Genomic DNA, 13,181 nt, shown 5'->3' with positions numbered 1-13,181 from the left:
GATCGGTCATATTTTCAAAATGAATGCCGAAATTTCACAATTTCTGCCAAGGTATGCAAATTTTTGAGCACAATTGTGTGTGTGTGTTTGTTTTTTTTATATATATATATATATACAGGTGCATCTCAATAAATTAGAATGTCGTGGAAAAATTCATTTATTTCAGTAATTCAACTCAAATTGTGAAACTTGTGTATTAAATAAATTCAGTGCACACAGACTGAAGTAGTTTAAGTCTTTGGTTCTTTTAATTGTGATGATTTTGGCTCACATTTAACAAAAACCCACCAATTCACTATCTCAAAAAATTAGAATACATCATAAGACCAATAAAAAAAACATTTTTAGTGAATTGTTGGCCTTCTGGAAAGTATGTTCATTTACTGTATATGTACTCAATACTTGGTAGGGGCTCCTTTTGCTTTAATTACTGCCTCAATTTGGCGTGGCATGGAGGTGATCAGTTTGTGGCACTGCTGAGGTGGTATGGAAGCCCAGGTTTCTTTGACAGTGGCCTTCAGCTCATCTGCATTTTTTGGTCTCTTGTTTCTCATTTTCCTCTTGACAATACCCCATAGATTCTCTATGGGGTTCAGGTCTGGTGAGTTTGCTGGCCAGTCAAGCACACCAACACCATGGTCATTTAACCAACTTTTGGTGCTTTTGGCAGTGTGGGCAGGTGCCAAATCCTGCTGGAAAATGAAATCAGCATCTTTAAAAAGCTGGTCAGCAGAAGGAAGCATGAAGTGCTCCAAAATTTCTTGGTAAACGGGTGCAGTGACTTTGGTTTTCAAAAAACACAATGGACCAACACCAGCAAATGACATTGCACCCCAAATCATCACAGACTGTGGAAACTTAACACTGGACTTCAAGCAACTTGGGCTATGAGCTTCTCCACCCTTCCTCCAGACTCTAGGACCTTGGTTTCCAAATGAAATACAAAACTTGCTCTCCTCTGAAAAGAGAACTTTGGACCACTGGGCAACAGTCCAGTTCTTCTTCTCCTCAGCCCAGGTAAGACACCTCTGACGTTGTCTGTGGTTCAGGAGTGGCTTAACAAGAGGAATACGACAACTGTAGCCAAATTCCTTGACACGTCTGTGTGTGGTGGCTCTTGATGCCTTGACCCCAGCCTCAGTCCATTCCTTGTGAAGTTCACCCAAATTCTTGAATTGAATTTGCTTGACAATCCTCATAAGGCTGCGGTTCTCTCGGTTGGTTGTGCATCTTTTTCTTCCACACTTTTTCCTTCCACTCAACTTTCTGTTAACATGCTTGGATACAGCACTCTGTGAACAGCCAGCTTCTTTGGTAATGAATGTTTGTGGCTTACCCTCCTTGTGAAGGGTGTCAATGATTGTCTTCTGGACAACTGTCAGATCAGCAGTCTTCCCCATGATTGTGTAGCCTAGTGAACCAAACTGAGAGACCATTTTGAAGGCTCAGGAAACCTTTGCAGGTGTTTTGAGTTGATTAGCTGATTGGCATGTCACCATATTCTAATTTTTTGAGATAGTGAATTGGTGGGTTTTTGTTAAATGTGAGCCAAAATCATCACAATTAAAAGAACCAAAGACTTAAACTACTTCAGTCTGTGTGCATTGAATTTATTTAATACACAAGTTTCACAATTTGAGTTGAATTACTGAAATAAATGAACTTTTCCACGACATTCTAATTTATTGAGATGCACCTGTATATATATATATATATATATATATATATATATATATAAAATACTGTGTGTGTGTGTGTGTATAATATACTGTATATCTGCTGAGGCTTCATTAAAGTGAAACTTAAATTTGCTGAATCGTAAGATATGACAATGACCCGCTGTTACAGTCGATGTTGGTCGCTTTTGGTCAGTGTCAGTGTTTGTATAGGGTCGTTGTTATGGGAACGGATGAGCGGTTATGTCTGTGCAGTGACAACGAACACAACAAAAAGCAAAATGATTGGAGACTCTACTTTTCGAGACGATCTTGAACAAGAGTATCTAAACCTAGGCATGTGATATGGACCAGTGTAATTTCCAGAAGAAAATTGTATTGCTCTGATTTTCAGTTTTCAGTTGTTTATTTTAAGGATCAACTTTTGTTTCTCAATTTCTTAGGAGAAAAGGAAATAGACACGAGAAAATTCTTGACATACAGTAAGACTATAAATATATAACATTAATGTGGATAGAAGGCTACAGAACAGATAATTTGGTCTTTTACATTTTTTTTAGTTAAAATTGAAATCTGACTGTACGGATGCTAAAATACCACCACGTTATGTATGGCATGGTTGGTGTCTCAGTACTCCGATTCACACTTGCTATTGTTACAAACTTGAACATCACACAGCTTACAGTGATCTGAAGGGCTAATGCCAACCAAAAAGCAGTGTGCATGTGTGTGTATAGTGTTTAGTAATCTCTAGCTTAGGTCGAAGAATTTAGCCTGAACTTTGTGTTGTTTTAGTGTGATGCCGGTTCAAATGGAGAAACTTCCCATAATGCTTTGATGTGGACCACCGCTCCGCTTTGTCTCATGTAAACAAGATTGTTGCTTGGCAATAGCACTGAGAGTTGCTCAAGAGTGATGCATGTATGAAACCAATCACTTATTTGAATCCTGCATTTATTTTGATGTCATAGACTACTGTAAATACATGCTGGACATCATTAAGAGTTTTAAAACTTTTGCAAACGTGAATTGAATGTGTTTTACATTATTCCTATATTAATTCCTATATAAGTTTCTTCAACTTTGGGCACTTTTAGCTGTGTGGATTTCTAGAAAGAAAGGTTTCACACTCCAGTAATTTTCCAAATAATTTGTCTACTAACAATGTCCAACAGTGTATGTACATGGATCACAGGAAATGTGTCATTTATGTCATTTATTTTTATTTCATGGACATTCAAGCACATCTCAAATTCTGAATTGTGTTCAATAGAATTCTGTGGTGGAAATGACACAGAAGTAAAATAGCCCACTGCTTTTTCTTGCCAAGGCTAATTTTATACCTAACATTTTATGTATACTAAATGCACACAATTAGATAATCTTTTCACATTTTTGTATAATTTGGCAAAATAACAGCTCGTTTGGAAGTGACGGCAAATAAAAATACTCTGCTTACAAGTGAGATTAACCTTAAATATTATTTTTCTTCAAACATAATTTCTCATATTTAATCTCAGTAATGCCCTTCACTAACAATTTTGATGACTTGATTAACAAGTACACTAACTTTTGAAAGAAAAAAAAAATATATATATATATTTTGGAATTTTTGGGTGTGGTGGAAATGACGCCACAACTGTGGGACAGTTGTAATTTAGAAAAACTGATACATAATTTACACACACACACACACACACACACACACACACACACACACACAAATGAATTGGTTGTTTTTAATTCACTATTTGTTAAGATTTCCATAGTTTTAAACGTGTAGTAATTTTTTTTAATAATGTATTTTCATAGTTTAATATTGAAAGTTTAGGTCTGGGACTAGGCTAAAACTGTAAAATCAATACATTTTGAAAAGTACCGAATTTAAATAATGAAGGCCTGGTAAAAAGTTTCCAATTCAGTTTTAATGAGACCCTCATAGAACAAAATGGAAAAAAAGTAACAATCTGTTTGTTTTAATAAAAATCTACTCCTGGGACATTAAAGTGCCCAAAGTTGAAGAAACACCTCATTATGATGATCTAGGTTTTATTGTCTATTGATCTGTTACTTTATTGTTTTATTGTCTTAAGGTTCGGCAGTACTGCATTCTTTACAGTCATTCCCAGCTGAATTGAATTAAATTGAGGAGTTGAATATTAGATCCACTCTTCTTGTCATTCAGGCAACTAGCATCAGCAGTTTCATCCAAATAAATCATTCTTTATTATCTTCACTGCATGTTCCTTCTGTTATTTTATATTGTCTCTTTTATTCTGTTAAATAGGCGATACTCATGTGTACATTTACGTGACCCAATATAACCCAACTGAGACACAAACACGCGCATACACATAAAACTAACCTACTTCTAACCTTGATATTACCAGAATAAACGGAATGCATAACTCCTTGGCTTACTGGAAGCCTTACGTCTAGTTATTTTTGTTTGTGCTTTTTGGTGGTGGTTCTGGTTATGTGGTTTATTTTTCTTAAGTTTACACTCTAAAGAACAGTGCTTTCAGGGCAGGTAAAATATCAACATGATTGCATGAGAATTCGTATGTATTCTTACGTAAAGTGTAATTCTATCAAACGTACATTTGCTTACATATGTATATACACTGACACGTACATTATTGATGTATTGACAGCATCTAAAATGTAATAATTTTTATTTTATTAACACCTTTAGAAAAGTATTGTTTTTGGGAGTAGCAACCCCCCCCCCCCCTCCCCTCTGGGAGAGGTGATTACTGCTTTTGTCAAGGGTCATAAGTCATCAGTATATTACTCCCTGCTAATTCAGTGTCTGGGGGTCAGAGCTTTAACTTCTATCAAGAGATTATGGGAGAAAGATTTAAACTTGGTATTGGAGGAGGAAGTGTGGGCTAGGATTCTAAAAAATGTCAAGTCAGCATCTAGAGATGCAAGGGTGTGCCTTATGCAATTTAAAAATTTAACAAGCAGATAAATTCAATCACAGATTACATTCAGAAAAATGTAACAAAAAGTCAGTACTCAAGTAGTCCAAAGGACAATGCACTGCATCTGATCTGCTCCTGCGGGCTGAGCAAGCAAATATAAACCATCTGTCTCTTTTAGCGAGTTATCAGGATTACCGTAAATGCTCATATAAATGGGCACTATACAATTTATGCAAGTGAATTGTCATTCAGATCAGCAGTCATCTGTAATAAAGGCACATTTTGGGTCATGTTACATCCACCAAACCCTAAATAGCAGCAAAGTCCAAATTTCAAGCTTTTAAATTACACTTTTTGAGAAGCTTTTAATAAATTAGCTAGCAGTTCCAGGTTAAAGAGTTAAAAATTATAACTTTTTATTTTATTTTTTATATAGGTTATTGGTATCAGCCATAGTGAGCTGTGAATTATCGGTATTGGCACAGAAATTCCATATCGCTGAAAATCTTCTCCTGATCCACTCCCTAAAGGCACGGAGTTAATTTTTTTTCCAATTAACATTTTTTATTGATTCATATATACATAACAAAGAAAAACCCAACACATATACAACGAATCAACATTTAACCCCCACTAATATCCCTCCCCAATCACCAACCCCACACTGACCCCCAATGAACACCCCTGTGGTCACATATAATAATAAACACACACAAAACAGAAAATATAAGAAACATACATAATAAAACTAAACTTCTCTCTCCACATCCCCTCCCCGAGAGTCCCCTAAAAACGCTAAAATTGCCCCCAAAAAAGTCCCAAATCCTCAGCCTTCTACATGCCACCTCCTCAAAAGCTGCCACCCTCCCCATCTCCGCACACCACTCTGGAAATGAGGGAGCTCCATCAAACTTCCATCCCCTTAAAATAATTTGCCTGCCAATCATGATACTGGTCGGAACCCAATATTTGTTTTATCCCCCAAATTTATGACCGCCCCATCACCCAAAATACAGAGTCTGTGGCAAAGTAAGGTTTGAGTGGCCAAAACGTCACACATACAGCTCTGAACCTTCAACCAAAATTCTTGGATCTTAACACGCCCCCAAAAAACATGGGTTGCGTCTCCATCTTCTGATTGGCATCGCCAGCATGTGGGTGTGTCTTTAAGACCAAATCTATAAAATCTAGAGGGGTCCAATAGAAGCAATGTAAAATCCTGAATTGGTTGAGAAATTGTTATGGTTAGGTTTAGGAGTGGGATTAGCAGCTCTAATATATACTTACAGCTCTGGAAAAAATTTACGAGACCACTGCAAAATGATTAGTTTCTCTGGATTTACTAATTATAGGTATGTGTTTGAGTAAAATGAAAGTTTTTGTTTTATTCTATAAAGTACTGATAACATTTCCCCCAAATTCCAAATAAAAATATTGTCATTTAGAGCATTTATTTGCAGAAAATGACAACTGGTCAAAATAACAAAAGTTTTCAGACCTCGAATAATGCAAAGAAAACAAGTTCATATTCATTTTTTAAGCAACACAATACTAATGTTTAACTTAGGAAATGTTCAGAAATCAATATTTGGTGGAATAACCCTGATTTTCAATCACAGCTTTCATGCGTCTTTGCATGCTCTCAACCAGTCTTTTACATTGCTGTTGGGTGACTTTATGCCACTCATGGCACAAAAATTCAAGCAGCTCGGCTTTGTTTGATGGCTTGTGGCCATCCATCTCCCTCTTGATCACATCAGATTTTCAGTGGGGTTCAGGTCTGGAGATTGGGCTGGCCATGACAGGGTCTTGATCCAATGGTCCTCCATCCACACCTTGATTGACCTGGATGTGTGGCATGGAGCATTGTCCTGCTGGAAAAACCAATCCTCAGAGTTGGGGAACATTGTCAGAGCAGAAGGAAGCAAGTTTTTGTCCAGGATAACCTTGTACGTGTCCTTCACAAAGACAAATCTGCCCGATTCCAGCCTTGCTGAAGCGCCCCCAGATCATTACCGATCCTCCACCAAATTTCACAGTGGGTACGAAACACTATGGCTTGAAGGCCTCTCCAGGTCTCCATCTAACCATTAGATGACCAGGTGGAGGATCTGTGATCATCTGGGGGTGCTTAAGCAAGGCTGGAATCAGGCAGTTTCGTCTTTGTGAAGGATGCATGAATCAAGCCATGTTATCCTGGAAGAAAACTTGCTTCCTTCTGCTTTGACAATGTTCCCCAACTCCGAAGATTGTTTTTTCCAGCAGGACAATGCTCCATGCCACACATCCAGGTCAATCAAGGTGTGGATGGAGGACCACCGGATCAAGACCCTGTCATGGCCAGTCCAATCTCCAGACCTGATCACCAAATTATTCTAAAAATTATGTTGGAACTCTTCCTAAGTTAAAACATTAATATTTTGTTGTTTAAAAATATGAACTTGTTTTCTTTGCATTATTCGAGGTCTGAAAACACGGCAACTTTTGTTATTTTAACCAGTTGTCATTTTCTCCAAATAAATGCTCTAAATGACAATATCCGGAATTTGGGAGAAATGTTGTAAGTGTTCATTTTATTCAAACACATACCTATAAATAGTAAATCCAGATAAACTGATAATTTTGCAGTGGTCTCTTAATTCTTTTCAAGAGCTATATATAAATGATTAACTATACATTAATCTGCCTGTTGAATGTTAAATAGTAGTTATGTTTAGGGGTAGGATTAAGGGATCTAAAATATCTATAAAACAGTAAAAAATTATAAATATATTTATTTAGTATAAATATATAATTTATCGTTTTGTGGATTCAACTAATGTATAATGGATTTGAAAATATTTTGTTTTTAAAACTTTACGTACAAATGGTTACGTTTTAGATGCTTTTAAAACGTCCATCCAAACGCGCACAAATTTTCATTTAAATGTTTAAAATATTAACGTACAAATAGCTACATATAATAAAATCAGGCTGAAAATATAGTCTTCATCCAGATACAGTACATGGGGAAAATGTATACATGGGGAAAATGCATACCGTTAAGTCTCTATGGCAGTATTAATTCAACAAAGTAGGACATGGTCCTTGATGAACATACTTGTTCTAGAATAACATTCTATAGAACCCCAAATGTTATGGCGTATTGACATTTGTAACAAGCCTTTTTATTAATCAACTTTAGCATAATTTTTACTCAGTTTAGTTAAAAATGTTCTAGAACTGCCACTGGTATTAATGGTTATGGAAAAGGTTGGGTAAATGCAGATTTGTTTATTTGTATCCTGAAATGATAGAAAGCAGATGAAGGAAAAGTAGTGGTATGACTTCCATGATAGATGAGTGAAGAATGGAGTGAGAGAGTGTGGCAAAGAGAGAAGAGCACATGCACAGCTGAACAGGATAAACATAATATAGCCACGCCCCCTTGCAGATCTCTTAGCCAATCAGCTCCAACATTACCTTATTTAGGGCAGCAGTGGTTGAGTGGTGAGTAAAGGATGCACATTTGCATGTGCTTTTGGTGCTATTACAACCCTCTGTCTAGTATGGCTTGGGTTTTCTTATAAACACAGCAAGCTTATTTTTCAAATCTGTTCTGCTCTGGCCTCAATTTTCCTGGCCTTGCTTTATATCTGCATTCAGAATGGAGTCAATGTGTTATTTGTTTTATTATTTTTCTTTCCCTGAAAAAGACAAAGCTGTTGCACAAACAAATGGTTATGTCCAATCTAAATTTTGTCACCTTCTGGCTGCAATTTCAACATTATTAAACAGACTGGCCAGCCAAAGTTAGAGCCAGTTAGAGTTATAATTTAAGACTAGCGTTAGGGGCTTGCCCCATTCTTATAAACCTATCATTTCCCTTTAATTTTATGGTTAAGGTTAGGAGTAGGATTGTGGACAGAATTAAAGCGATAGTTCACCCAAAAATGTACTCGCCATCATTTACTTACCCTCATGTCATGCCAGATGTGTATGACTTTCTTCTGCTGAAAACAAACAAGGATTTTTAGAATAATATCTCCACATTGTAGGTACTTACAATGCATGTGAATGGTGGCCAGAACTTTGAAGACCCAAAAAGCAAATAAATGCAGCATAAAAGTAATCCACATGACTCCAGTGGTTAAATCCTTATCTTCAGAAGCAATATGATGGGTGTGGGATAGAAACTAGGGCTGTCAATCGATTTAAAATTTATGTAATTTATTACATGGTATGCCGATGAATTAATCACATACATGAATATTTGTTGAGAGCCCCTCAAATAACAATAATTCAATATATGATTAAATAATTATATTTATATTTAAATAATTATAAATAAAATCTATATTATAAAAAATAATAATAGAGATAATTAAAATGTATTACATTATTTTGGCACACAAGTGAAGCATTAAAGACAATATAAAAGTTGCTTTTGAATGCAATATATTGTTTATTTCCATATTATTGAACATAAGCCAATCATAGTGTTGTCTGCTCTCTTTAAGTGGATTGTTCTGTCTGTATAAGCTGCATGTTGCTTATACAGCGAGTTTCGCTTACTGCCCCCTGGAGAAAACAGGTGGTACTCCATGCTTGAATTGCTCATATGGAAGGAATATTCCTCATTACGGTCTGGGGACATGATTAGTTGCATACATTTATTTAACGTGTTTTTTTAAATATATTTAATCACACTGAATTAACACGTTAAATCGACAGACTTAATAGAAACAGAACAATATTTTTGTCCTTTTTTTTTAACCATAAATCTCCACTTTCACTTCCACATTCTTCTTCTTTTGTTTTTGGTGATTCACATGCTTTGTGCATATCGCCATCTACTGGGCAGGGAGAAGAATTCATAGTAAAAAAAAAGGACTTAAATATTGATCTGTTTCTGACCCACACCTATCATATCACTTCTGAAGATATGGATTTAACAACTGGAGTCTTATGGATTACTTTGATGCTGCTTTTAAATGCTTTTTGAACCTTCAAAGGTCTGGCCACCATTCACTTGCATTGTATGGACCTACAGAGCTGAGATTTTCTTCTAAAAATCTTCATCTGTGTTCAGCAGAAGAAAGAAAATTATTCACATCTGGGATGGCATGAGGGTAAGTAGCCTAAAAGAGAATTTTAACATAACTTTAAAAAAAACAGTGCTAAATGCAAATAATAAAATGCAGCAAACTTTGTCACGTTACTGTATTGTTAACAGTCATTCTCAGCCAAATAATTTTGTTACAGGATGAACAAACAATATCATAATGCATAGTTAGGTTAATAATACATAAATATTAGAGATGTCGAAGTTAACGCATTAACACGTTATTAACGCAACATTCCTTTAATACCATTATTATTTTTTTACGCCGTTAACGCACGTCCTTATGACCCTTTTAATAAACCATGAATTGACCGTTGTTAAAGCAGATGGTGGAAGAAATTATGCTGAGACCTGTGCCAACCATTTTATCAATGTAGCAAATCAGGGGAACATTTAGAATGAAGCACACAAAAAACATGATTGCAGCGGCAATTTGAACACCTGCCTTGCACTGCGTACCAGAGTTTTAGTGCTGTCCAACATGTCCAGGAATGATAAAGTTTGCCGAAAAACAAAAATCAGCTCATCTCTAAGCACGCTTATTTGAAGCTCTGTTAATTCAGGTATTACACTAAATTACTTTAATTATTATTAATTCTGCTCATAACATCATGTTTGTGCTTAGATTAAATGCAAGTATAATTAAGAGAAACGGTGCGCATTTTAACCGCTTTTTATTCTTTTACTTTTTGCACTATATCATGCAATAATACACTGACACAGGCCTAATGATTAATGTGTCATTATACCACAGTCTCTCCCGCAAAATCCTAACACAAGTGGTCAGAAAAAGAAGCATAATACGACCAGTTATAATAGTGATGTGTCTCGCTTGTCCACTAGAGTGCGTTTGATGCACTAGCCACTGTAGAACTGCAGAAGATGCTGAAACCCTGCAAGTAATCTACACTATCATTAGCCCATTTAATCCCACAGAACTGGGTGAAAGGGGTCTAAAAGGAGTTGTTGATATATTTTACACAGAGATGTCAACTGTAAATGACAGTGCAGACTTATTTCCCATGAGTGGTGCAAATAGTCTCATGACCAGAGCTATTTAATTCCACTGTGCTCCTCTAAATATTATGTCTGTTAAAACACCATAACAGGAAGCAAATAAGTCCTGTCATAATACACATACAACTAATATATATATATATATATATATATATTCCACTGGTGGCCAAAAGTTTGGAATAATATACAAATTTTGCTCTTATGGAAAGAAATTGGTACTTTATTCACCAACGTGGCATTCAACTGATCACAATGTATAGTCAGGACATTAATAACATGAAAAATGACTTACAATTTGAAAAAACATTTTTAAACTACGTGTTCTCATCAATTAATCCTCCATGTGCAGCAATGACAGCTTTGCAGATCCTTGGCATTTTAGCTGTCAGTTTGTCCAGATACTCGGGTGACGTTTCACCCCAAACTTCCTGTAGCACTTCCCATAGATGTGTCTTGTCAGACACTTCTCACGCACCTTATAGTCAAGCTGATCCCACAAAAGCTCAATGGGGTTAAGATCCATAACACTCTTTTCCAGTTATCTGTTTTTCAATGTCTGTTTCTTTGCCCACTCTAACATTTTCTTTGTTTTTCAGTTTCAAAAGTGGCATTTTCTTTGCAATTCTTCCCATAAGGCCTGCACCGTTTCTTTTTTGCCATTTTTGACCTAATATTGACCTTAAGACATGCCAGTGTATTGCATACTGTGGCAACTCGAAAACACAAAGATGATGTTAAGCTTCATTTAACGAACCAAATAGCTTTCAGCTGTTTGATATAATGGCAAGTGATTTTCCAGTACCAAATTAGCAATTTAACATGATTACTCAAGGATAAGGTGTTGGAATGATGGCTACTGGAAATGGAGCCTGTCTAGATTAATCAAAAATGATTTTTTTCAAATAGTGATGGTGCTGTTTTTTTACATCAGTAATGTCCTGACTATACTTTGTGATCAGTTGAATGCCACTTTGGTGAATTAATGTACCAATTTCCTTCCAAAACAGCAAAATCTGTACATTATTCCAAACTTTTGGCCACCAGTGTATACATATATATTTTTAATACATATTTTGAATTGTGCTTTGTTCATTTTCTGGTGTACCAACTCTGTTGGTAAGGTAGGTTATGTGTAAATGACTGAAAAATAATAAAAACTCCTGAATGAAGCAAATTTTGTCCACTCATGAGATGCGATTTATCGCGATTAACTGCAAGAAAACATTTACACTTACATTGTCATATTAGCAGACACTTTTAACCAAAGCAACTTACAAATGAGACACATAGCAAGCAATTTGTCATACAAAGATTAACAACATCTGCAGTATAGGAATGCCAAGTTCTCACTGTGGCTGGAGTAGTACAGATGCTAGCACAGAAGAAAAAGACGGACAAGGATTTTTTTTTTTTATATACATTAAGTGCAGGTTAAGTGTGGTAGTAAGTGCAATTAGTGTGGGTTGGTTAAGTGCTTGCGGAACAAATGTGTTCTTGAATGCTGAGAAGGTAGCAGACTGTGTGGAGGTTGGAAGTTCATTCCAACACAGAGGAGCAGAGAAAGTGAACGATCGTGAAGTAGACTTTGAGCCTCTTTGTGATGAGACCACCAGGCATCACTCATTCAAAGAACGCAGAGAGTGAGTTGGAGCATAGACCTGAAGAAGTGAATTGTTCCATTGGCTGTCCTGAAAGCCAGAGTCAAAGCCTTGTATTTGATTTGGGCAGCTACAGGAAGCCAGTGGAGTGAAATCAAGAGTGGGGTGACATGAGCCCTTTTTGGCTGATTGAAGAACAGACAAGCTGCTGCATTCTGTACCATCTGCAGTGGCTTAATTGTGTTAGCTTGAAGGCCAGCCAACAGAGCATTGCAGTAGACCAGTCTTGAAATGACCAGAGTTTGGACCAGGAGCTATGTAGCATATTCGGACATGAAAGGTCTGGTTTTACTGATGTTGTAAAGCACGAATCTGCAAGACTGGGTGGTTGATGAGATGTGTGCAGTGAAATTAAGCTGCTCATCTACCAACACATTTCCAGGTTCAGGGCTGTTCTGGTTGGTGTTAGTGTAGTTGAACTAGGGCTGCACGATAATGGTTAAAATGATAATCACGATTATTTTGCTTCATTTTAATCACTATTATTAATCATGATTATTCTGCCCTTTTGAAGTTTTATTTATTTATTTTTATTGCAGGGCTGCACGATTTGGACAAAAAAAATAAATAAATAAAAATAAAAAATACTGTTGCCACAGCTTTGATATTTTTTTCTTAAATGAAATTTACATTCCATTTAAACAGCAGCTCTCATGTTGAACAAGATGTTAAAACTACAAACAGGTAAATTATCTTTTTGACCAAAATTAAGTAATGTTTTGCCCATGCTTTACTTCCAATTTAAGGATTTTCACACTTAAGTTCTCTTAAAAAAAAAAAAAAAAATATTATTATTGCA

This window comes from Myxocyprinus asiaticus, chromosome 6, assembly GCF_019703515.2.
Source record: "Myxocyprinus asiaticus isolate MX2 ecotype Aquarium Trade chromosome 6, UBuf_Myxa_2, whole genome shotgun sequence".
Lineage (NCBI taxonomy): Eukaryota > Metazoa > Chordata > Actinopteri > Cypriniformes > Catostomidae > Myxocyprinus > Myxocyprinus asiaticus.
Note: the sequence above shows the minus strand (reverse complement) of the source record.